This window comes from Vicugna pacos, chromosome 2 (genome assembly GCF_048564905.1).
Source record: "Vicugna pacos chromosome 2, VicPac4, whole genome shotgun sequence".
In the NCBI taxonomy this organism is placed as follows: Eukaryota; Metazoa; Chordata; class Mammalia; order Artiodactyla; family Camelidae; genus Vicugna; species Vicugna pacos.
In genome coordinates, this window is record NC_132988.1 from 92,029,052 (window position 1) to 92,055,861 (window position 26,810).

The 26,810-nt window shown below is 39.9% G+C and overlaps 1 protein-coding gene across 10 annotated transcripts in view; it reads left to right on the forward strand.

Moving 5' to 3' along the window:
• APBB2 (amyloid beta precursor protein binding family B member 2) overlaps positions 1-26,810 on the forward strand; it is a 348,955-nt gene that overhangs the window by 18,132 nt on the left and 304,013 nt on the right. The window contains exon 2 of one of the 10 annotated variants that reach the window (XM_072944814.1): positions 11,314-11,465. The exons of 8 other annotated variants lie outside the window; for them this stretch is intronic. The gene's annotated coding sequence lies outside the window, so the exon portion shown is untranslated. Of the gene's footprint in view, positions 1-11,313; positions 11,466-17,261; positions 17,281-26,810 lie in introns of those variants that run through there. One more of the 10 variants, XM_072944822.1, reaches the window with a different exon arrangement.

Genomic DNA, 26,810 nt, shown 5'->3' on the forward strand with positions numbered 1-26,810 from the left:
AATGTCATTTTCCCTACGAAATTTGCTTGGACTAGCTTTGGTATACTGTGCATCCTGACTTAAATGCTATATTTTGATATTTAAAATGAGTTAAGGCAACTTTGTGGTCCTTTTTTGCCATCTAGGTGATGCTGATAAGATATATTCATGTAATTAGTTATCAGTGATGTCATCTAAGAAAAACATTTCAAAGAATAATTCTTAAGTAGTGAGTTGGTTAACAATTACTTATGCTTGAGAATTTCCCTAAGTCTATTTAAAGGACCAAATTCTGAATTAGCCTGTTTTGGAAATTTCTGGTTGTTTCCTTAGCACACAGACAAAGTCAGGCTTCCAGTGTGTGGTGAATGTGTTTCACATGATTAACAGCTGAACAAAGCACAGTTGGTGTAGGGTGAATGCACAAGTCTGGCGGAAGACTCTGGAAGGATAGGGAAGATATCAATGGGAGAAACTTGAAACACATGTGTTTACTTGCATAACTGTGTACTTCATTTACATGTGTCCTTGAGGGCTGATTTTTGTTAATAAAAATTTTCAGGCTGCATGTAATCTTAATCTGTTAGCTATAAACCCCAAAGAATCAAAAGAAATGGACACTTCTATTAATTTTAAAAGAAAATATCAAATGATTATAGGTCACTGTTATAGAATATTGTTGAATTACTGTTCATTGGTCAGAACTCGAAAGTATTGCCTTAATGGAAGAAATGGAGGTATATGCTTAATTAAAAGAGTGGGAAGGTAAGCAGATATAAGTATTTTATTTTGAATTTTTCTGGTATGTTAACTGGCTTCCATTCTAGGGAAATACATGCTTTTTTTATGATAAACAAAGCTTCTAATTTACTTAAAATATGTTTATATTTTGATTGTGTTCTGTTTACCTTGTATGTAAAGAAACCCTTGAATCTCAAACATCTAACCACCACTCTGTATTCAGAGGACTGATTTGAGAACAAGCAAATCTTGCACCAATCAAGAGGATTAACTAGTTAGAAAAACTGAGTCATTTTTCTGCATCTCTGGAGTCAGTTCCGTATCAGGTATCTGTTACTGGTAGAATTGTGTCTCTCTCCACACACACACACACACACACCCCACCTCCAAAATACCTTAAAGTTCTAACCCCTGGTACTTGTGAATGTAACCTTATTTGAAAAATGGTCTTTAAAGATGTCATCAAGTTAAGATGAGGTTGTACTGGAGGAGGGTGGGACCTTACCATTGTAACTGGTATCCTTATAAGAAGAGAAATTTGGGCACAGACACAGATAGGGAGAACACCATGTGAAGACAGATACACAGACAGAGAAGAAAGATGGCTCTGTGAAGGTGAAGGCAGAGGTTAGAGTTACTCTGCTACAAACCATGGCCTCCCTGGGGCTACTGGAGGCTTGAAGAGGCTAGGAAGGACCCTATCCTGGATGCTTAGGCGGGAGCATGGTCCTTCCAGAATCCTGGTATCAGAATTCAAGCCTCGGGAACTGTAAGAGTACATTTCTGTTGTGTTAAGCCGCACAGTTTGTGTTTGTTACAGCAGCCACAGGAAATGTCAGGACTTTAGAGTCAGACTGCTCGACTTTGAATCCTGGCTTCACATTCTGATGTTGTGATCTTGAACCTCAAGTTATAAGGCAAGTTATTGAAACTCGTGGTGCCTCTGTTTCCTCATCTGTAAAATAGGGCTAAGAAGTACCATCACCAAATTTCTCTTCCTCATATAGTTGTTTTGAAGATAAAGTATGTTTAATACTTTGAACAGTGCCTGGTACTATTACATGTTAAAAAATCCATCATTTTAAAGCTATCTAGAAATGATTTTTAGTCATTCAACAGTTATCACTGAGCTTCCTTTTCAGTGACAAGCCTCTTGCTGGACAGTGAGTTTTCAGGGTGAACCCTCATAGATCCTTCACGTGATCATTCCCTCCAGTAGTGGGAAGAGGGAAGAAAAGTAGATTCCACGTGGCATGTTTACGGGCAAGAACTGGGTCTGGCCTTTCCTCTGGACCTTGGAGAGTCCAGTAAAGAATCTATGTACTGGGAAGGCAATGAGTGTGGAGCTAAACTGCCTGGGGTCCACTTTTGGTTCTTAACTAGCTTTGACCTCAGGTAATGATAGAATCTTTAACATTCATTATACTTATATTTTTGTAACAATAAGTATACTTTTGTTAATGGGGTTGTTATAGAACGATTAAGTGAATTAAAATACATAATGTGCCTAGAATAGTAAACACTTAATAAATGTTGTATTATAAGATAGATCTAGAAAGGTTTAACATTTATAAATTAATTCATTCTTTTGATATTTATTAAGTGTGGACAAGTCAGATATGTATCAGATACAGTTTCCTTTCACATAGAATGAATAGGTAAATCAGGGAAGATTAATTTATTTACATTTTAGTGAAATAGAATATGAACAAAGAAAATGGTGGTAGAAAATAGAGCATGATTAATTTTCAGTATATTAGAATATCAGGGAAGTTTTCCCAAAGATGGATTTTGGAGGCTAAATAGGAGTTTTCTAGACAGCAAAAGAAGGAAAGAATATTTGGGGAAATGGGAGTAGTATATCCAAAGTCTTACCACCGTGGCATGCACAGGAGATACACCTGGTGGTCACTCACAGTGGTATAAGAAGTATAGGTCCTAGAGCCAGGATTCAAGTTCTGCCACTTACTCTGTGTCACCTTAAGGTAATTTCTTGACCTCTCTGTGCCTCTATATTTTCATCTTTTAAAAAGGGATAAAAGACTTTGCAAGGATTAAATGGGTATATTAATTTGAAGTGCTTTGATCAGTACCTTCTAAAGTAAGTGTTTAAAAAGCATTGTCTTTAATTTATGATATTATTACTCTTGTATTTGCTAAGAGAAGACAAAAGTTAAGAAGGCTCACTTAACATTCTTAGTTGAATTCAGTGATTCCTGTGGGCTTGGATAAATGCTACACCTTTGAGTCCATACACTCTCTGGAAAAAACAACTTTGACCATTTGAACATTGGAATTAGGAGGTTAAAAAAAATACATTGTTTAAACAAAGTGCACATTGTTTAAATAGAGGGAAAAAAATGATTAAAATAGGCCAGACATTGGCACAAAGCTTTGTGCAGATTGCTGATTAGGCAAAATAAAAAAAATAAACCAGCATATTGAGCCAACATGGTTTTGTTTTTAAATCTGGTGAACCACCTGTATCTTTAAGCAGTAAATTTAAAGAGGTTTGGTTTGTTGTTAATTGTCTCCAAATTATTCAGTGACATCAGTCTGTGTTCTGAACCAGTGTAAGTTTAAAAAACCCACCACCGGAACACAGCCTGTGGGTGGTGCCTCTCAGTTGGCAGGTGTTCAGGGGTGAAAGGAGGCGTGTGGCCTTGGGATTTCTCTGGCTACACTTCTCAGCGCAGTGATGGCAAATGCATGAATGATTTCAGCTGTGGTCCAATCTGCTTTTATTTTTAGATTTTAAAGCCAGGGCAGGGTTGGGGGAGGTCATTTCCAATTGTGATTTTCTTTGATCATGAGAGTCAAGTGTATTCATTATGACAAGACTTAGGCAGAAAGAAAATAAGAAGTAAACATTGCCAGAAATGTCAACATTTGAAGATAATAATTGTTAACATTTGGGGTAGAGCCTTCTAAACCTCCTCTTGCAAAAAAAAATTAGGCCTTTCTTGACTACATTGGACACAGGGCAGGCTGATAAGTGACACTTTTGGGGAGATGTTAGATTTGAAAATTCAGGACAGAAACAGCATACTGGTCATCATAGAATTGTTTTACACTAAGTTGTTTAAAAATGATGAGAGTAAGTGGCTGAACAAAGGTGTATCTATTTATTCATCTAGCATATTTATCGAGTGCAGTGAGGTGCTAAGGGTACAGTGGTGAGCACAGCAGATAAAAACCTGAGCCTTTGTGAACTTGCATCCATGGTCAGGATTATAGACAGTAACTAAATAAAATAAATCATCGACATGATCAGGTGTAAGTACTGTGAAGAAAAACGAACCAGAGGGGTGGGGAGATAAGGGGAGGGGATGTGATTTTAAATGGGGGCAGTCAGGGAAGACTTTACAGAGAAGTTGTTTGAGTCAACACTTGAAAGAGGTGAGGGAGGATGGCCTGTACTGTGCATATTTGGGAAAGGAGTGTTCCAGGCATTGGTGTTCGAGGGGTAAGAGGATATCAGGGTATGGTTGGAATGAGGTGAGAAAGAGTGGGTTGGATCAGATCAATAAAAAAGGTGGGATGAAGGTGGTGAAACATCCTGGGGGTCTTCTTAGGCCATTGAAACAGGCTTGACTTTGATGCCAATTAAGGTGTGAAGCCACTGGAGGGTTCCCAGCCAAGGGTAGCTCTCTGACTTACATTACACAAGGGTTGTCTGGTGGCTGTGTGAGAATTGATTTCAGGAGTGCTGGGGGAACTCAGGGAAATCAGTCCAAAGACGGTTGTGGAAATCTTATGTGTGAGGTGGTGGAGAGTCAGACAAGGCTGGTAGCAGTGGAAGTGACTGGATTCTTGATGTATTTTCAGAGTGGAGCCAGTAGGGTTTATTGATGTGTTGAATGTGAGGTGCCATCAAAAGGGAGGAGTTAAGGATGATTCCAAGGATTGCAGTCTGAGCAGCTGGAAGTCTGAGGCAGCTCTGAATGAGATGGAGAAGACTGTGATCTAGTGGAGCAGGTTTTGCTGGGGGAGTGTCATGTTTGTATCCCCCACTCCCCTGACAAGTTCATATGTTGGAAACCTCACCCCCTAATGTGATGCTATTAGGAGGTGGGGCCTTGGGAGGTTTAGATAAGGTCATGAGGGTGGACCCCTCATGTGGGATTAGTGCCCTTACAAGGGTCACAGGAGAGTTTGCCAATCCTCTCTGCTCTTCACCATGTGAAGATTTGAGAAGTTGGGAGTCTGCATCCTGGAAGAGGGCTCTCACTAGACACCGAATCTGCTGGTGCCTTGATCTTGCACTTCCCAACCTCGAGAACTGTGAGAAATAAAATTCTGTTGTTTTTAAGCCTTCAGTCTATGGTATTTTGTTATAGCCACCCAAACGGATGAAGACAGGGTGGATCAGGAGTTCGGCTTTGAATGTGATAATTTGGGGAGTTTAATAGACAGAGTCTGGAGATATATGCCCAGCAGTTGGATCTAGGAGGCTAGAGCTTAGGAGAGAGGTCTGGGCTGGAGTTACAGGTTTGGGAGTGTGAGGATCATCCAGGGAGAGAGTGAAGAGTGAGAAGGTTTGCACTGATAGGTTAGGGTTGGAGAGATGAGGGGAAGTGGAAGCAAAGGAGACTGAGGAGTGGCCACTGATGGGGGAGTGTGGTGTCTTAGAGGCCGAGGGAAGATGTACTTCAAGGAAGAGGTGTGATCAGCTGGGTCAGATCTACAGATAAATCACATCTCTGTGTAAAAATGTAGTAATTATTGAAAACTTATGCTCGTTCATTAGATTTTGTCTTATTTACTTCTCTAGATATACAGAATTAGCTATAAATGCCCCAATCTTCCTTCCTGGTCCCTGTAGGTAGCATTGCCAATAGTTATTAATCTGGGTAACCTTTCCAGATGTGTGCATCTGTGTATATGTATCATGTTGATATCTGTGTATCTATATCTATCTGTAAATTTTTGTCTTAACAAAAATATTTCAAATATACAAATTTTGCATTAAGTAGAGACTAATGTGTTAGATCCTGATATACTTACTACCCATATTAAAGAAATGTGGCCATGGTTCTGAATGACTTAAAAATTTATCTTTACATCCTTATTATTACAGTTCTACTATTTTAATTTTTGTGCACACACATACATCTTCTCTTTTGTGTGCACACATACATGTCTTCTCTCTCTCTCTCTCCCTACTCAAGCTCTTCCACCCTGCCCGAGACTGTGCTGTGTTTTTCAGACAGCTGCTGTGACAGCAGCATCGGTGGTCCTGTTCCCAGCTGGGTCCTAGGAGAGCTGCAGAAGTAATGATGCAGAAAACGGCAGCCTCTGCAAGGAATGTGTGAAGCTTGCCGATCAAAGTAGCCTTGGGGAGTCCCAGGTTTCCATTTGGGGAGCTCAGGGATGCCAGTGGGAGGATCGTCATCCCCGGGAAGGTCTGAGGCTTGGGTGTCCTTCTGTCTTTGCCCCAAATCCTAGCTCTGCCACTAACTCTGATCATGGACAAGTCACACCTCAGTTTTCTTCTACTATGGACTGGAGATAACAGTTCCCACTTTAAAAGGCTGTGAGGTTTATAGGCGGTAACGTATATAAGTAAAATGCCTACCAGGGCCTGTCACATATTAGGTACCAGTTACATTCATTCTTTTCCGCAGGTCTTTTTCATCTTTTCACTGTTTTACTGTTAAGGTAATTGGTGGATGAAAAAAGGTTTGAAAGTATATTATTTAAGTAAATGTATTCTGGGTATCTAGAAAGAAATATTGAGGTGAAAGAATTTTTGTACATAAAATAGTTGAACTGAGACTAGAATTCTGCCAGTTTTTTTTTGTTTTTGTTTTTGTTTTTGTTCTTCTTTAAATTCAGTTTCTTAGCCAGTAAGGTTTCATGTTTCACTGTGAGCAGGTTCATTGTCAATCTCACTTCCAGAGGTCTGATGGTCTTCCAGAAAAGACCACCTGGTAATCTGGCCTCTCTTACCACGGCTGTGCCCCACTTGTGCCATCCTCCTGCCTCAGGAAAGGATAACACTTCAGAAGATCCATCTCAGCATCCGATGGTGTGGTCTCCATGGTCAAAAACATCACTTGACTAGATGCCACCAAATATGGTTTGTGAAAACTGTGGTTGGCGAAATGAAGGAGTTGAAAATGAACAAATGGGAAAAACAACTTCATTTATTTTGTCGTTGCCGACAAGTGATGAGTCCTGAAAATGTTCAGTGTTGGTCAAATATTCACTGTGATCCCTGGGCTGCTGCACTGAAGAATGAGTTGGGACTGCCCAGCACACCAGAGGCATGGGAGGTGGTGTTCCCACCTGTAGTTCTCAGACTCCTCACCCCACCTGGAGAGGGGGTTGCATTGGTAATCTTGGCAATTCTTTGACACTTGGGTTTACTAGGGAGTGTTGGGGGGTGGGGAATAAATAAGTGAGTGCATAAAAATACACTTTAAAAATAATTTGGTAGTTATTGACATTTTCAGTGGACCCTAAGTTAAGCATTGAGTTAAGTGGAGTGTTGCTGATTGTTCATAACTGTGCTTTGCTTTGATCATGTTAATCACACAGGCATTAGTAAGGGGAAGAGGAGGCTATTCACTGGCCAGAGTGGACAAAGCAGGAAAATATTTGGGGTTTTCCATCCCCTAGTCCTTTGGTCCCATGAATGACATATTTTCACAGTCTGGTTCTGTCAGGGTGATGCTTGTGACCTCTTAGATGTGACCTGACTCCCGTGGGTCCCTGCTGAGCTCTTCCCCGGGGAGAGTTAAATTGACCCTGTTAGATCTTCATGCATCATCCATATAGGAAATGGTGCGCCAACCACAGCTATTTCATAGCTGTCCTAGGTTCTCCTTCCCCCAGCCTTTTGCTGCTTCTGTCTGTTAGAAAGAGAACACCAGCTCCTTCTTCATTTCTCCTTAGTCAGGAATGGGAGATTAGCTTTCATTGGATTTCTTCTCAGATCTTAGAGAAGTCTTTTTGTCGGGTCAACTGCTTTCTCTTACTTAGGAGTTAAGGTTTAGTTAACTCCAGGAGTGAAGCCATATTTCAATGGCCAGGTACACAAGACTAGTTACAAAACTAGTATGCAATTGTCTCTGAGGTGTAATCTGTACAACAAAACATTGGAAACCAAAGCATAGTCAATAGCCAAATCTGATTATATAAAGGAGGACTTGTCTCCTCCTTTTCATGACTGATACTTGCTCTTCTTATCCCACTTCCGATGAGGTGATCACAGGCAGAACTGTAAGAAATAGCCCTTCTCAGGGAATTCTTTTGATACAATACATTTTTGAAAGCAAAAACACTACAGTGAAATTGGGCTAAGCAATACATGAAGCTGTGGGACATTTTTATTTCTTCAAGGGTGATAATACTGGGGGATTAAGTCAACTTTTTAATGAAAAAATAATGGCAGATATTGCATTGCATCTACTTGGATGGTTATAAAAGAAGATGGGACATTTGATCTTTAGCCATGAAGTTTTAAGGGAATGTTACTGAAAGTGTGTTGAATTGTTCAAAACCCAGCACACATTTACTGCCCTGTGCTAGGGCAGTGTGTAAGGTGCTTAGGTGACAAAAATGAGTGAGCCTCCAGCCTGTCTCCCTGGGACTCACAGATAAGCAGTGTTAGCATACAGAGACCTGTTCCTCTAACACAGAAGAGGGGTCAGTACATTATGCCTGGGGGCTTGAGAGAAAGTCGGGGAGAGGGGATGACTTACTATGTCAGGTCCATTGTTCTATATCTGAAGACTCTGAGCCATGTTCAGACCATTTAGTTAACGACTTCCTCAGGAAAGCTCAATGGCACGTACATTACACACAAGTGTACACAAGTGTGCACTTGTACTGAGGACTTCAGTTTGTTCAGATGCTTTTATTGCTTGAATTTTGAAGTGAGCCTGTTTTGTATAACGTAGTTGTTTTGGGGAGGAAATTTGCTATCACTATAAAGCTCCAGGGCTAGGAGAATTTAATTTACTCGTGAAATTTTAAACTTAAGGTATGGCTTCTATATAGGGATGTGCAGGATCTTAAGTGTACAGCTTGATGAGTTTTTCCATATGTATGTGGAAGGGTAGCCATTAGCCAGATCAAGACAGAGAACAATTCCATCCTTCCTACAGCTTTCCTCTTGTCCCCTTCTGGAGAGTACCCCTCCCATCATACCTCTGTCACTAGCCCTGAGTTTTCCCTGTTTTGAACTTCACGTCCGTGGAGTCATACAGGATGTGCTCTTTCATGTTGGTCGTCTTCTGCTCAGCCACCCATGTTGTTATGAGTAGGAGTAGTTCATTCTTTTCTGCTGTGTGTAGCCATCCATTATGTGGATATACTTCCACTTGGCTACATTACTGTTAACACACATCTGGTTTCCCAGTTTTGGGCCATTGAGAATAATGGTGCCATGAACATTGCTGTGTATGCCATTGGTGGACACGTACCATGCATTTCTGCTAGGTGTATTCTCAGGCATGGCATTGCTGGGTTGTGAGGCGTACATATGTTGTCCAACCTTAATGGAGCCTGTCAGAGTGGTTGTTCAGGTTTACACCCTGCCAGCTACGTATGATGCCACCACTTTTTAACCCTGTTAGGACTTGCTGTGTTCCCCGCTGTAGTTAACAGCACCCCCACCCCAACAGGCACCAAAGCTGGAAACCTTCCTGTCTCTTTAAGATTCTTTTCTTTTGCCTTATCCAGGTAGGTCATCAACAGGATTGGCCAGTCTTCTGGTTGTCCCAGGAATCTGTTCTCTGTTTTCAGTCCTCAAATGAAGTGGAGAGCTGAGCCACAGCGGTGATGATAATGAAGGTCTCATTAGGATTGCGCAGAGTCTTCATTTTTTGCATAGTGCAACTGTTGGCATAGTAGTTTGGGATGGCACGTTGTACTGTGGAACTTCTTGGATTCTGCTTAATGGCAAACGTTAAGGTAGCAGAGAACTGAAGCTCGAAGTTGCCAAGTGAGCATGCACACACAGCCCACAAAGTTAGGTGCATACCAGACGAATGAATAACATGCTAATTATTATCCTACCTTGGAGAGAGTCTGGTAGAATTGTAGCTGCAGGCACTACGTAGGACCTAGTTTTTTAAGCTGGCAAAACAGTGATTACTATTTTTAGTTCAATTTCTCCCCTTTAAAGAAAGGTAGTGTGCTCCTTGCTCCTCCTGGATGGTTTTATGTATTTTAATTAATGTTATCTTATTGTGTTTGTGCCCCGAGGATGCTTTAGTGAAAGATGTCATTTCAGAAGGCTGATGAAATTAGATAGGTCTGACTGGGAAGACTCTGTTATTCATATTTATGGTCATAAAATATTTCAGGTACATCTATGTTTGACATTTTCTGGCTATCAACACACAGTATTCTGAATCTGTTTGTCTTAGAGTGGTTCAGACCAGTAAGTCAATAGTAGCTCTAGTTTAGGGGTGATTTTGTTGTTTTTGGTGTTAAACATGTCTTTACATTTTTCCCTTAGAATCTCATCATACAATGATAAGTAAAGAAATGAAAGTGATTCTATAAACCAAGCACACACCACCCTCCCAGCTTTATTACTTTATAGTCAGACCTCACATATTCTTGATTGAATTGGCATGAGGTACGTGACCAGGTAAAAATCATCTTTATTTGGGGCTGAACGAGTAGCCAACTATGGAGCTTGGAAAATATATTTAAAATCATTGGCCAGAGCTGAATGCAGTTAGTCTTGGAATAAAGTGAAAGGCAATTCTCTGAGAAAGAAAAATAGTATTTTGAATGAGGCTTGAAATAAGACAGTCAATAAGGAGAAAGGCTATACTAAAATAAACTATTTGTTGTGATCGGATGCTGAGCAGAGTTTCTCGTTAGTGGGTGTTAAGAATTAACATATAAGATGCCACAAAGCTATTGAACAGTAATTATACAGTATCTTTCCTACCTTAGTTTAGGGTCCTGAAACCCTCTTGGTGGTAGAACTTGAGGTTGCTAAATTTAAAATCCTAGAGGAAGGGAAGAGTCGGGAGTATCAAGATAGTAAGCGAATCTTAGGAACTTTGTACACATTGTTTAAAGTTTCTCTAAAATGAAACAGCAGTGTGGGCTTTAGAAACCTCATGCACAGTTTCACTGTAATAGTGTATTCTTCTTGCTTTGTGAGAATGACCATATTAAGAAGCTTTTGTTTTATCCAGAGGCTAGTCTCCTATCCAAATAGTTAGCCTTTCCTTCCTGCCCTCCTTCCTTTCCTTTCCTTCATTTCTGTATTCCCATTCAGTCTTTTCTTGTTTTGTACCAGGTACTATTTTAGGCTTTGGGGATATACCAAAACAAAATCCCTGCCCTCAGTAAGGTTACATTCCGGTTGTAGGGTTCGATTACGTGTCTGAGCGTTGGGTTCTCTCGAAGCAGATGCTGAGATGGAGTTTGGGGAACATGATGTTTATTTGGGATCGACAGGGTGAGCAGAAGGGGGCGGAAGCAGGGTTGGGCAGAGGAAGAAGTTGAACCGTGATGCAGATTTTACAGAGCCTCCACCAACATGCCAGAGTGCTCTGGAGCGAGCATGGATTACCTGGCAGAGGTTCCCGCACTGAGTGGTGACTTGACTCCTTTCAGGTGTGTTACCAGGTGCGGCTGCCCCGGAAGGGCGTGGCCTCCGGCAGGGCGTGGCCTCCGGCAGGAAGCTCTCCGCAGCTAAGGCCGACCTGGAGCGGGTCCACCTGCAGCTGCGCAGCAAGTCTTAGCAGTGGATCTGCTGGCCTAACACAGTAAGTGTTTAATTATCTGGAGGTGACACAATGATGGGGAAAGATAAAGGTGGGTAGGGCAGTGGAGAGTGTCTAAGGAAGGAGAAGGTCTTAGGGAGGTATTTAAACAGATCTAACGGAATTGAAGGCCCCCGGGCAGAGCAGGCTGGGCTGCGGGAAGAGCCAGAGCAAAGGCCCTGCGGAGGAGTGTGCTTGGCCTCTTGAGGGGATGACGAGGTGGGGGGCATGCAGCGTGTGAGTCGGGGTACAGTCATATGGGGCCTTTGGGCCATTGCAGGGAGTTCACCTTTTATTCTGCGTGAGGTGGTGTACTATTTGCTAGGGCTCCCATAGCAGAGGACCCCAAACCGGGTGGCAAAACAGCAGAAATATATTGTGTCACAGTTCTGGATGTTATAAGCCTGTGGTCGGGGTATTGGTAGGGTTGGTTCTTTCTAATGGTTGTGAGAGAGACTCTGTTCCATCTCTCTCCTAGCTTTTGGTGCTTGGCGGGCAATATTTGGTGGTCATTGGCTTGCAGGTCTCAGCATTCATTTTCACATGGTGTTCTCTGTGTGTGTGTGTGTGTCCAAATTTCCCCTTCTTATAAGGACACCAGTCATACTGGATTAGGGCTCACCCTAATGACCTCATCTTTACTGACTACATCTGCAACGACCCCATTTCCAAATAAGGTCACATTCTGAGGTACTAGGGGTTAGGACTCCAACATATGAATTCTCGGGGGACACAGTTCGACCCATGACAGGTGGGAAGCCATTAGAAGGTTTTGAACAGATTAATAATATAATCTGGTCAGTGTTTTACAACAGACCATTCTGTTTTGTGAAGATTAGAATGCAGGGAGAGCCATTGCTGTAATCTAGGCGGGAGATGATGGTTGCTGTGCCAGGGCATTAGGGGTGGGCAGCAGTGAGTGGTCATGTTCCAGATAGAAGATAGAGCTGATTTCCTATTAGATTAGGGGTGTGTGTGTGTGGGTGTGTTTGTGGGTGTGAGAGAGAGAGAACACGAGAATGTATGCAAGGCATGAGCGAGCATGAATGCAGAGGCAAGGATGGCTCCTGAGCAGCTGGAAGAATGGATTTGCCATTTCCTGAGACGGGGCAAGGTTTTGGGAGGAGCTGATTAGGAGGTAAAGTAGGAATCTGATTTAGGAATTTGGTTTTAGTACATCATGATACCTGTTAGACACTCACGTGGACATACTGAGCAGGCAAATTGGATATATGAGAAATTCTGAACTCCAGAGTTCAAACGTGAGAAGGGACCAGCTAAGAAAACCCAAGAAAGGGGAGTCAGTGAGGTAGGAAGTGAACCCAAAGAAGCGGGGTTGGGGGGACAGTTCAGAAGGAATGTATGTAATGAATGTGTTTTAAGACAGAGTAATCATCCAGTAGAGTGAGGATTCAGTCTGACCACTGGCTTCAGCAACATGGAGGTCATTATTGACTTTGACAAGAGCAGTTTGATAGAACGACAGGGATGTAAAAGCCTGATTGGAGTGAATCAATGGGAAGAGAGAAAGTAGAGACTGCAGATGTAGGCAGCTCTTCATTGTATGACTAGCTTGCTGAGGGTGGGACCCATGTTTGTCCCAGAGAGGTAGAATAGCTAGATTGCTAGAGGTGGGAAACTTTTATATGACCTCGAATTGAGGTCAGGTGCGTCTCAGACTCCCTCTCCTTTTCTTTTACTGGGTAATTTAACTTTAAACCGGCCCAATAGTAACAACTTGATGCCAAAGTCTGTAATGTTAGCCCCCTCAGACAGGTTTTAGCTCCTTTCCTCCTAACAGAATAATATAGTAATACTGAGTTCTTGAGGAGTGAGTAAGGCAGTTGTTAGGGTTATATAGGATTAGTCATAAAGTTACAAGGGAAGAAAAATTCGACCTTAAAGGAAATTTATCTGGGATTCACTTGCTTGAATAAAGAAAATGAAAGAATTGTACATAATTAGCCCTCAGGATAATTTACATCCCAAAACAATATTAGTAGCATCTCAATTTCCTCCTTCCCATATCTTAAAATCAAGAGTTATGAGCAAAGAATAATGAACAGACTTGAGTTTGATCTCCTGTCATTTTCCCAGTCTACCAAGGTGAGGGAGCAGAAGACCCAGAAGGGCAACTGAAAAAGTGGAGGGAAACAGAAGGGCCGTGGGTTGTGTCTGCATCCCTTCAGTGGCTCAGTGAGACCATCAGGAAAAGTGCTGTACACCTGTTGGGGATGAATACAGGTGAAACTTCCAGGGAGACCTGTACAATTTCAGAACCAAAAGAGATATTAAATGTTTTGTTTCTACAAGGCCATATTAGGTCTGAATCTTTTAAATATAAATGATAGAATTAAATTTGATCACAGATGTCCTCCCTCCTTTGAAGGGCACACCTATTCTGTTAACTCACAGAATTCACAAATGGGATTATTTCTGTGAGATGAAAGGGATTTTTTTCTTTCAGGGATTTACTCCCACTGCGTTCACAGAGAGAAAAAAAAAGGAAGTGGAATTAAACTGCACAATGGAAGATTTAATAAAAGGGAAGTTCTTCCTAATGAGGCTCCTTGAGGCTGGTTGTGGCTTCTCTGCAGGATTTTGGAATCACTGCCTCACAGATGATCAAGGTGTGGGAAAGGCAGAATGATCGGGAAAGGAGGGTGGGGAGGCCATTTGGTCCATTGAAAGGTAGAAGAAAACACCTGGGTGAGTTTCACTCTTACTTTTAGAGACCCTCAGGCAAGCAGACAAGCACAACCCCCCCATCCTGCAGGTTTATTTAGGCCTGTTTAAGACCCATGGGACTGCAGTGAAAGCAGTTGTGTTCCTGTAGGAGATGGTGAGGTGGAGGCAGACGTGCAGCTTTCTACTGAGGGAAGTTCTTCACGGACCCAAACTTTGGCCCTGGAGGCCGATGATTTCTTAGGTTTTTGCCTATTCCACTCTTATTTTTTTGTTCTTGCAGCTTTCCTTTTTGTCTTATCTGAGATTGGCCTCTTAAATTCAGCAACAAAATTTAGGTGGGAAAGAAAGCAGAGTATCATTTCTATTAAATCCTGTAATGAGTTAACATCGTGGAATACTGTTTTGTATGGTTTCCCCCTGAGGCTGTAAAGTATTGTCATTTCCAAGATAAGGAAGCTTCCCAGGCTGCTGTCTTCCTTCTGAATTCACATATAATCTAGCATTGTTAACCCTTTGTAGCTCTTTTCCATGCCAGTGTATGTCTGCTAGGGGAAATTTTAAATAAAGCCAGCTGTGTTAAATATTCATAGAATCAATTTTCACTTGTTTAAAGTCTTTGGTGATTTATCTTTGGGGAGTGTTAATACGGCAGTAATTCTGCATTACATTTCTTGCACCAACATTTAATTGATACTATATTTCATGAGGATTATTGCAGGTTTATTGCTGCAGTATTTAGAGTTGTGGTCCTGTGGTAGTAATTCAGAGGAATAGGATTCCAGAATCTGTTGTTTCCATTTTAATTATGTGTGCTTTTGAGCCAACAAGTTTGAGAAGGGCCGTTAACTGTTTAACAGACCTGATGGACACAAGTCATTTTGGTGGGGTAGGCCTGGGAGTGCTCGCTTGTGGATGGTATTGTGTGGATCTCTTTTCAAAAAATAATGGTAGATATGTTTGATCTATATTCTCTTTTAAAATAATATAAAAATTGATGAAGGCTGTATTATTTTGGTGGGTATTAGTGGTTGCTTTACTTCCTAATTAAGGTACCTGGGACATCTCAGGCTGTGTGAACGACAGCAATTATATTGCTTTTTTTTTTAAACTTTATTGCAGTATAATTTCTGTACAGTAAACTACACATATTTCAGATGCACAATTTGATGAATTTTGATAGATGTATACACTATGAAACCACTGCCACAATCAAGATACATAAAATTTCCATCACTCCCCAAAAGGTGCAAATTTCAAACTCCCAATTTATCCCTTCCCAATCCCTTTACCCCTGGTAACCATTAATCTGTTCTCTATGTCTGTGAGTCTGCTTCTGTTTTGTAAATAAGTTCATTTGTCTTTTTTTTAATATTCCACATATGAGTGATATCATATGGTATTTTTTTCTCTTTCTGGCTTACTTCACTTAGAATGATGATCTCCAGGTCTATCCATGTTGCTGCAAATGGCATTTTTTATGGCTGAGTAGTATTCCATTGTGTATGTATGTATATATATGTGTGTGTATGTGACCAAAGACCACATCGTCTTTATCCAGTCACCTGTCGATGGACATTTAGGTTGTTTCTGTGTCTTGGCTACTGTAAACAGTGCTGCTGTGAACCTTGGGGTACATGTGTCTTTTTGAATTATATTTTTCTCTGAATGTATACCCAGGAGTGGGATTGCTGGATCATATGGTAAGTTTATTTTTAGCTTTTTAAGGAACACCCATACTGTCCTCCATAGCGGCTTTATGTTGCTTTTTAAGGGAGGCTGATCTACATCGTTATTCTCTTCTAGAAACTTCAGTAGTTTTTCAAACCACTAAGACACCAGTATTCTAATTGTATAGTTCTCATTGGAACCTCACACAGTATGACACTTGATAGGTGCTCACTATTACATTGGAAAAACAAATAAATGTCTATATGGTGAAAACCTTTTTGTTGAGTAAATACACAGCTGTTCACTCAGAACATAGAAGTGGCATATATATGACACAGTAGTGGGCCCTGAAGAAAGGAGGAGGGTTTTCCCGTCAATAAATACTGGTTTAATGAATGAGAAGCAAAAAAAGGTAGTGGGTAGTTCTAGGTGGGTAGAAGAGTAAAAAGTGCAGAGGCTGGGAAATCCACGGCCAGGCCAAAGCCTTAGTATGCTGTATTGGGTTTAACTCAGGCAGGAGAATGTTCTGGAAGGAACCCCAGTCTAGAAGTCAACACACTTTGGTTCTTTGCCTCTTACTCAAAATACGATCTTGGGTAGCTGTGAATTTTTAGGCCTTGGTTTTCTCATTTGCTTTGCCTTTTCTGAAGGCTTACTGTGAGGCTCAGATGAGGAAATTTATACAAGTGTTTTGCAGACTGTGAAGGGTCACATCTATGAGGTGTTGCTGTGAACCTTGATGGATGATGAGGGTTATTCATCCATCAAATACTTACTGAACACCTGCAGTAGGCCATGCCTGTGATAATGGTGGGTTCAGTGCAGGCCTTACCTCCTGGGCTTTCGTTCTAGTGGTGAGAAAGGTATTAACCAAACACCACTCAGGTATGTAATTACAAACTGTTATTAAGTACCTCGAAGTACAGTGTGCTAGTGGCTCATTTAGTCCGGTTCTGGGGTTTGAGGGTTACCCTGAACTATGTGGGGTCATTAAGGTTTTTGTAGGGAGTGACTTAAACCCAACATCGCTTTTAGGAAGTTTAATCTAGTGGATAGGATGGATTGATGAAGGATTGGAGTCTGGGAAGATAGTTAAATGAAGCTACTGCCATCTGTATCATGTATGTGTCCTAGGACATATGTATGTCCTTATATTCTTGGAATTATTTTAATATTTTAAGTGTTTAATGTTGATGCTTGTATGTGAGGTTTTCTAGGGTCTTGATGTTTATTTGGTTTTCATTTGGTATATTACTGAGCGTTGATTTTTATTCAAACATGAAGTTACCATAAAATATTAGTGAACACTTACATAGGTTCTTCCATGTGCCAGAGACCCTGCGCTTAGTGCCTTATACACAGTAACGTCTGTTAACTCTCAGCCACCACATGAGGTGCTGAGACCATGTTATCCTCATTTTACAGATGAGGAAGCTGAAACTTGCTCAAGGCTATACAGCTGGTAAGTGGGACTTGGCCCCAGGCCACATACTTCCAAGTGTATGTTCTTAATCACTTCATTATCACCTTTTCACTTAAAAAGAAAGAATTAATTTAGCATTCTCTGAGAGAAGATAAAGATACCAGTAAAGCAACCTTTAAATAACCACTGTGAATCCCTTGTCTCTATATATTTCCTTCTTGTTTTTTTTTTAAAGTAAATTTTTGCTAATTACAAAATTAGAAAGAAAACCTATTTTTTTTAACATTTTTTATTGATTTATAATCATTTTACAATGTTGTGTCAAATTCCAGTGTTCAGCACAATTTTTCAGTTATTCATGGACATATGCACACTCATTGTCACATTTTTTTCTCTGTTATTTATCATAACATTTTGTGTATATTTCCCTGTGCTATACAGTGTAATCTTGTTTATCTATTCTACAATTTTGAAATCCCAGTCTATCCCTTCCCACCCTCTACCCCCCTGGTAACCACAAGTCTGTATTCTCTGTCCATGAGTCTATTTCTGTACTGTATTTATGCTTTGTTTTTGTTTGTTTGTTTTTGTTTTTGTTTTTTAGATTCCACATATGAGCGATCTCATATGGTATTTTTCTTTCTCTTTCTGGCTTACTTCACTTAGAATGACATTCTCTAGGAGCATCCATGTTGCTGCAAATGGCGTTATGTTGTCGGTTTTTATGGCTGAGTAGTATTCCATTGTATAAATATACCACATCTTCTTTATCCAGTCACCTGTTGATGGACATTTAGGCTGTTTCCATGTTTTGGCTATTGTAAACAGTGCTGCTATGAACATTGGAGTGCAGGTGTCATCCTGAAGTAGATTTCCTTCTGGATACAAGCCCAGGGGTGGGATTCCTGGGTCATATGGTAAGTCTATTCCTAGTCTTTTGAGGAATCTCCACGCTGTTTTCCATAGTGGCTGCACCAAACTGCATTCCCACCAGCAGTGTAGGAGGGTTCCCCTTTCTCCACAGCCTCTCCAGCATTTGTCATTTTTGGATTTTTGAATGACGGCCATTCTGACTGGCGTGAGGTGATACCTCATTGTAGTTTTGATTTGCATTTCTCTGATAATTAGTGATATTGAACATTTTTTCATGTGCCTTTTGATCATTTGTATGTCTTCCTTGGAGAGTTGCTTGTTTAGGTCTTCTGCCCATTTTTGGATTGGGTTGTTTATTTTTTCCTTATTGAGTCGTATGAGCTGCTTATATATTTTGGAGATCAAGCCTTTGTCGGTTTCATTTGCAAAAATTTTCTCCCATTCCGTAGGTTTTCTTCTTGTTTTATTTCTGGTTTCCTTTGCTGTGCAGAAGCTTGTAAGTTTCATTAGGTCCCATTTGTTTATTCTTGCTTTTATTTCTTCTAGGAGAAAATTTTTGAAATGTATGTCAGATAATGTTTTGCCTATGTTTTCCTCTAGGAGGTTTATTGTATCTTGTCTTATGTTTAAGTCTTTAATCCACTTTGAGTTGATTTTTGGAAAACCTATTTTAATGCAAAAATCTTTTACAAATTTATACTGTGGTTTTATCCATTTTGCTGGGAGGAATTATAAAAGTTTGATAGTCCTTGACATTGCTTTCTGGGCTGCATGTCTCCCCATCTTTCCTTTCGTTTCATAATCAGAATAACTCAGCCAAGTGGATGAGCGTTCAGACCTGTCACTGTAGTAGATCTGATGTTTGCCTCTTGCCTTTCATTGCCCATAAGAACTTCAGTCAGTGTCACTTGTGTGTTTAGTTTCAGCGCAACAGAATCTTAGTGTGAGTAGCACCTGTAGTGTGTGCATAGCTGACTCCCTGAGTTCACAGATGGGGACCCCCAAATTAAGGCAGACAGGGTCATGGTGCTGATTACTGCCTGAGCCAGAATTGGAGGGCAAGACGCATCAGCCTAGTGTCCCCCACAGCCTGGTTAGGCTTTGCGTGTGCAGGGTAGCAGCATATGCCACCCCTAGCTTCGACTGTAGGAGTTCGGGACATGTCACCTCAGAATATGCCACTTTGATATGTTGATTATTTTGAGCTGTAAGCACTTGAAAAATAACAAATTCAGGAAGAGGCTTTGTTTGAACTCCCCTTACGTGCCTGAAGACAGGTCCCCCAAAAGGAACTCAGTTGTCATAGATCCCCACCCGGGAGTTTTATGAACCAGGGAAGATTGACTCTCATCAGGAGAGGAGACTAGGAGCCGACACCACCCCCACACAGACTTTGTTACAAACTGTCATGTCTCACTGGTTCTTCTAAGGGCCCATTCATCTTTCCTAAAAATCATTTACTTTCTGCTAAGAGGTAGATGTCCGTCCCCTTCCCCTGCCCTATTATGATGGTATTTGAGTCTGAATTCTAAGCCACCTGAGTTACTCATTTTCCCCTGGGTGTCTTCCATGTATACAAGGTATACATGTTAATAAGCTTTTGTTGTTTTTTCTCTTGTTGATCTGTCTTTTATTACGAGGGTTTCAGCTGAGAACTCAGAAGGGTAGAGGGAAAGTTATTTTTTCCTCTCATACATGTTTCCATGGTCCTTTCTTTCTTTCTTTCTTTCTTTTTTAATATTACTTACATTCTATTTCATTTGTGTAATATAATTGACAGTGAAATCTTGTATAAATTCAGCCATGTCCCATTGCTTTGAAGTCAGGGTAGGACTATTAGTTCAAAGTGAGTTTGTGTTCAGATTATTTCAATTTAGGTAATACTGCAATCTTAAAATCTTTTTTTCCTGTAATTTTAGTTTTTGTCAACCCAGAATGCTTTATTAACAGAGACTTCTGGTGTTAATTTCCCTCATCACACTGTTGTACTTTTCATTTGTTTTTCTTATTTTTCCTAACACTAAATAAAAACTTTAATCCTGAGCTGTGGGCCAAGATGGATATGCTACAAAAAGTCTGAATTCAGAATTAAACTAATGGGGAAGGGTATAGCTCAGTGGTAGAGTGCACGCTTAGCATGCGCAAGGTCCTGGTTTAATCTCCAGTACCTCCATCATAAATAAATAAATAAATAAACCTTAATACCCCCCCAAATAAAAAAAAATACAAACAGAATGAAACTAAACCAATGACTTTGAATTGGTTTGGTTTATGGCTCAAAACAATTTTTTGTATTGATAGTAAGAGAAAATGTTTTGTACTGTCTCATAAATGACTTTTTATAATTACTTTTTGATTCTGCATTTGTTCTTGACCTTCGGGAAAAAGTCCCCCGAGGGCTCTGCTTTTGTTTGGTTAATGCTGTTAACTGCTAAAAAGCACATTCTCTGTAGAAATTGGGTGTGGATATGTTTCTAAAAAAGAGACATATGCTTTGCAGTTTCACAAATTGTTTCACTTTCTTATTATATGGTTAGAAGCTCTTTTTGGATTCCTTATGCTTTTTGTGATTGGTGTTAGTCTTTCTATAACAGGTCTTTTGTCCCTGTTTTATCATCTACCAGTTATATCTCAGTAAGAGAGCCAGGAGGCCAGAATCTCTTGAATATTCTGTGCAGAATTTTGTGTTTATAGGATAAGCTCTCTTATCTGGGATTATCATGACCAGCAGCTGCTCAGTTGAAGTGGAGAAGTATAAAAAAATGTTACTTTCTATCTTAAACATTTTATTTTAAAATCAAACGTGGAAATGTACATCCACTTGCTAATTTCTGAGGCAGGGCCTGATAAGTGGTTTCCATGTTGTTTTTCGCACATAAACTGTAACCTGTGATGCCTGGTCTACCTGGTTTTCAGTTTGGGTTGCTTTCAAGGGTTATAGGAACTAAGTGTCAAATCCTTCTAGATTTTTCTGATTTTCCTCCCCATCCTTTGCCATTTCCTCTTCATCCCTAATATAACAGCAGTTATTTTAGTTTTTCTCTTTTATTAAGTTATTCCATAGTATTCAGATATTCAACTTGATTTTCATAGAAACATTTTTTCTGAACTCATATTTTATGTGTTTATATATAATTTACTATGTGTTTATATACAATTAAATTAAATTGTGAGAATAACTGGCATAAATAGAAGTAAATACATCTAACCCTAGAGAAGGATTCAGCTTCATTGGTGGGAGCAGATCACTGTTTATTAACCTGTGTCTGGTGAAGGTCTAGTCTTTTTATTTTCAATCTGTCATGGACCTGTACTTTTATTTAAAAAAGAAGAAAAGAAATAAAAAAGACATGTAATATTGCAAGCCTTAATTTTTTTTAACATTTTAGAAACAACATAAATAACATTACATTTTCAGTACCTATAAACAGAACAAATATAAGGAAAAAAATTACAAAATCTATACATGTTCTTTAAAAGCTGCATATAGGCAGTTCATGTAAAGAATCACTATTACTCTTGTTAATTTGTTAATCCAGTTATGGCTAACGAAAAATTTATGAGTAAAATGGTGATTCTCCATATTAAATATCCTATGTGTACTTTTAACAAACTCTGTGTATGTCAATGTTTAAGATTTTTGGTGTCACAAATGAACTTGCTTCTTGCTTGTTAACCTATCTACTCTAGGCTGGGTTAGTGACAGCTACTCCCAAGGTTAATGTTTAATGTATACCTAAACTGGTTATGGTTTTGTTTTAATAACACTCTTGGTAGAAGAACTGGCCTTGTAGAGGGATGTTGATGAGTACGGAAAAAGAGAAAGCAATTTCAGCAAGCTCAAGATCTTCTTTTTTTTTTTTTTTTTTTTTTTTTTTTACTTTTCTCCAAAATGAAGCAAGTGATTCTCTAGTGTCAAAATTTACCTTCAGTTCTTCCTCAGTAGCCAATTCCAACTTGTTCTTTAAATTTATGGTCAAATTTAAATGATCTTTTGATGAAAAAAAAGAGAATTCAGATTTTAATACATGTGCATTACAGTTGACAAAGTAACCTTAAACTATTGCTTGTGATCACCTGGTTCCAAAGCTCTTAACTGGTAGGCAGCTGGTACCACATATGGCTCACCTCACAAGATGAACACTAACTACCAGAACGGGTCACTGAGATGAGTCTGCTGTTCATGCACTTGGTTGTGACAGCCGTGTCTGATGGCTACCGATGTTTCTAAACGCTCACTGTCCATTTCCTGGACAGCTGGTTACAAACGGTTTGCAGACTGGCATCTATATCTCTGGACCACACTTGGAGGAGCCCTGGGCCCAGGTAGCATCTCCTACTAGTTGTGAGCTGCTGATGTTCTGAAACATTAGTTATTATGCTCTATAGATGGAATGGGATGTGCTGGTTAACCTGGCAAGTTGGTTAAAGGGGAGATCAGTTAAGAGAGCTTCTTCTGTATAAACGTTTTCCCCCTGGGAAGGTTCTTAGCTTTCATGAGATTCAAAGTATCAGATGTATGTATGTGCTATGAATCTGTTTATCGCATGACTGAGCATAGGGCTCATGCTTTCATCTGAGGGACTTCTAGACATGCCACCTGTGCTATTTTGATTGTTTTAAATGGAAGGCGCTTGAAAAGCAGCAAATGCAGTAAGAGACTTTCTCGAAACTCCCCTTATCTACCTAAAGACAAATCCTTCAAAAGGAACTCAATTGTCATAAATCCCCTCCCGGGAAGTTTCATCAGCCAGTGAAGATGCCTCTTCATGCATGCAAGCCACACCCAGACAAACTCCGTAACAAACTGTCATATCTCCCATCTAATCTAAGGGTCCATTCTTCTTTCTTAAAAATCATTTACTCTCCCCTGAGAGGCTGACATCCCTCCCTCCCCTTCCTGTATTAAGATGGTATATAAGCTCTCAAATCTCACTGCTTTTTTGGGAACTGTATTTTTCCTCTGGTCTCCCTATGTGTATAATATTAAAAATTAATAAATTTGTATACCTTTTCTCCTGTTAATCTGCCTGTTCCCAGTTTATGTCATATTTATTATTAAATATGTATTTATTAAACCTAGGAGGGTAGAAGGAAAGTCTTTCCTCCCCTCCACATCTTTGCCCATCTTTGAATAACCAAGTGGGCTTTGCATGCAGCTGCTGGGTATTACTGCGTATAGTCTGATAAGGAAAGCAGCCATTTCAGTGGAGACATTTTCTAGAGCCAAGTTCTTTAAAGTGTAGTTTTCCTCTAAGGAAACAACATGCTCTTGAATTCTCATTTCTCTTCTGGTCAATGGGAATCTGTCCAGTTATCCCCTAGAAATCCCAGTGTTTGTTCCTTCTTTCCTTTGCCTGAGTATATTGCTTGGGCCCAGGAGAATTTAGCTGTTATTATAGTGAAACCTCTCTTGAAAAAATGATCACTTTGGGTGTTTCTATCCCCCATTTTTATCTTTTCATTCAATTACAATTGTAAATGATTTTAAATCCTCCTATGAACAAGGACTGCTTCGGGATAGCTGTGATTTATCCTACTTTTATTATAGTTGAGATGGAAGCAAGTTTTTTGTGTTTTTAAAGCAAACGAAATTTTGGCCATAGTTAAAACTCACTTTCATGAAAGTTATCAGTAGAGTCTTTGGTGTCTGAAAAGGGAGTGAGTGTCTTTGTAGTAGTAATAACCAGGATTTTGAAAGAGAAGGCAACAATGAAGTCTGCAGAGGGGAGTGAGAATATACTGATGATGAGTGTAGATTTATCTCAGAGTGAAAAAAAGTGTAGTATGTTAATTTTAGAAGCATTTCCTTTCTTCACAGTATACCTTGCAATTTGATGTTTTTCAGTATCCTAAAATGAGCTGACTTGACAAAGTATCATTTAAAAAAACGACAACTTGGCATCTTTTGCTAGGCTTTTTTCCCCACCACCAGGTGAAAGAAAAAGCAGTGGTAAATTTGAAACACATTTAGAGGAAAGGCATTTTGACGTAATTCTAATAGCTGTCACCTAATCAGTGCTTATGGTATCCACATGCTTGACACACTGTTCTTCATTTAATCCCTGAAAGAAGCCGAGGGCTTGGGCAGGATCATTTACCCCAGTGTCTGAAGTGCGGAGTCTGTGCTAGACATTGGCAAGTGGTGGTTTGCAAACTAGACTTCATCCCTGCCCTCTGGATGCTCCTCATCTAATCAGGAGAGACTTATAAATATATAATTAGAAATGGTGGTAGGTTCTAATAGGAGAAACCATAGGGTGCTGTGAGAACACCCTGAAACAGGGCACTCACCTAGTCCTCAAGGTTGATCAGGGAAAGCCTTCCTGATTAAGTGATATTTAAGCTGAAACCTGAATAATATTGAGGAGTGGAAGTTAGCTAGGGTGAATATGTGTGTGTGTGTGTGTGTGTGGTGTGTGTTGGGGTGAGGGGTGGGAAGACATTCTAGACAAAGAGCACAATTTGCAAATTTGCAGTGAGTCTTTGGAGTGACGATGAAGGCTGACTCAAGGTCTGTCACATGCAAGGGGGAGGGCCCTTGAGGGTTGGAGCTGCAGACAGGGTCCAGGACACCAGGCTACCACCAGGATTTTGGTCCTTATTTCAAGTGCAATGGAAAACTACGTAAGAGTTGTAGGTTGGGGAAAGTTGTGGATAGAATCACTTTTCCCAAGGAACATTCTGGGCCACTGTGGGTGTAAGTCCTAAGGGAGCCTTATAAAAGGGCTATTCAGTTCAAACAAACAGTCTGCTGAGCCTTTGCTGAGTTGTGTATGAGTTTGGTTCTCGGCCCTTGGCTATTTTTGTCCTCTATAACCCTGTTTATTCAACAGGATTCAAAGTTTGCTGTTGACACCTTCCTCTGCTTTACAAGGTGACTGTACCTCGAGTACATTCTTTTTGTTGGAAACTCTGCATCTTTGCAAGAAACTGTAAAACAGCAATAATCTTTGAGTGTTACGGGCTTGCAGAATGGTTGTCAGGCACCGCCCACAGGGCAGATAGCTCTGCATCACCATAGTCTGGAGGCTGGTTTTCAGCTTTGATAGCCTGGAAAATCAGTTCTTTTCTCAGCACACCTACAAAGTATTGGACTCTGGATGTCAGGTTCTTGTCAACCCAAATCACAAGAGATTCATGTAAACTAAAATATCAGATGTTAATGTTAGAATGAAGACTAGAGCTAGAAGTGGGTCTAGACCTGAGTTCTGGAGGGAACCCTACCCAAGAAGCCAAATGGGAATCTGATGTCATGCATTGGTCATATCCCCATGAGTGCCGTCTCCAGAGGAGACCAGATCCTGTAGTCCACTGGACGTTAATAGACATTGTATTTGCTGTTTGGATTTCTTTTTGTTAGTTCAAACCCTTCCTTGTCTATTTAATATATTTTAAAAATATTTTTAACTTTGAAATAATTTAAGATTTTCAAAAAGAATAGCAAAAAGTACAAAGAATTCCTTTACATTCTTCATCTTGATTTTCTAAATGTTAATATCTTACACAATCACTGTATAGTGATCAAAATCAGGGAATAAACATTGATTTAATACTGTCATGTAAGGACCTTATTTAAATTTTGCCTGTTAATGTCCCATGTTCTTTTTCTGGTCTAGGATCCAGTCCAGGATTACATGTTACATTCAGTGTCATAGTGCCTTAGTCATCTTAATACGGAACAGTGCTTCAGCCTTTCTTTGTCTTTCATAACCTTCACACTCTGAAGAGTACTGACCAGCTCTTATGTAGAGTGACCCTCAGCGTAGGTTTGTTCATTGTTTCCTCGTGATCCTGAATGAAGGTTATGCATTTTTGTTTAGAATATTATGGGAGTGATCTTGTGTGATTCTCAGGACTTCACATTATTCCTCTCTGTTTTTAACTGTAAAGTTTATTCAGTCTTCCTTCCAAGTGGATATGATAGAATTAACTAGCTCCAGTTTCTCAAAGTTGGGATAATGTTGACCCCTGAGACTATGTCTAGGAGCACCACAGCTTGAGAAATGCTAAAGAGAGTTAAATGACCTAATTTTAAGTGATCTTGATACCAGCATGCTTACAAATGCCATTTAGGAATTCAGATTACTGGGCTGTAAGAAGGTTGGCATTTGACTGACCTAAAATGTTCTTACATTATTAAATATTAATTTTTAGAAATATAAAAAAGTAGAAAAAAAATAAAAAGTTTCTAAATCTTAGAGTCCTGGGGAAAATGTCTTTGGAGCCACAGTTAAGGAAGCTTTGGAGGAGGCTGTGACTCTCTCCTCCCTAACTGTCTCACTCCAGGGACTGTACCATCTTGTTAAGGGATTTGGGACTTCCCTGGCCTTGAACCGATTATGGGAGTGAGTACTTCCCCCCATAACCTGCTCGCCTCACCTATTATACATGGACTTTTGACTTAGAGAAACTTCATTCTGTTTTAGGATTGTTTCATATTAGTAAAACTAAAGCTAAACTAAAACTAGTCAACATTTTTCTTAAAGTTCATTCTTCATTCTTTCTTTAATTCCTTCCATTTCTAGTTTTATCTTTATTTTTTTAAACCTCCAGTAATATTTTCTTTTCCACCCCCCCATTCATTTTTGGCTTTTCAAACTGGTAAAATACTATAAAAATAAATCAGCTAAATTTTAGCATAAGTACAATGAAAGCCAGTGGTTGAAATGATTGTAACTTGGAAAATGTTAGAT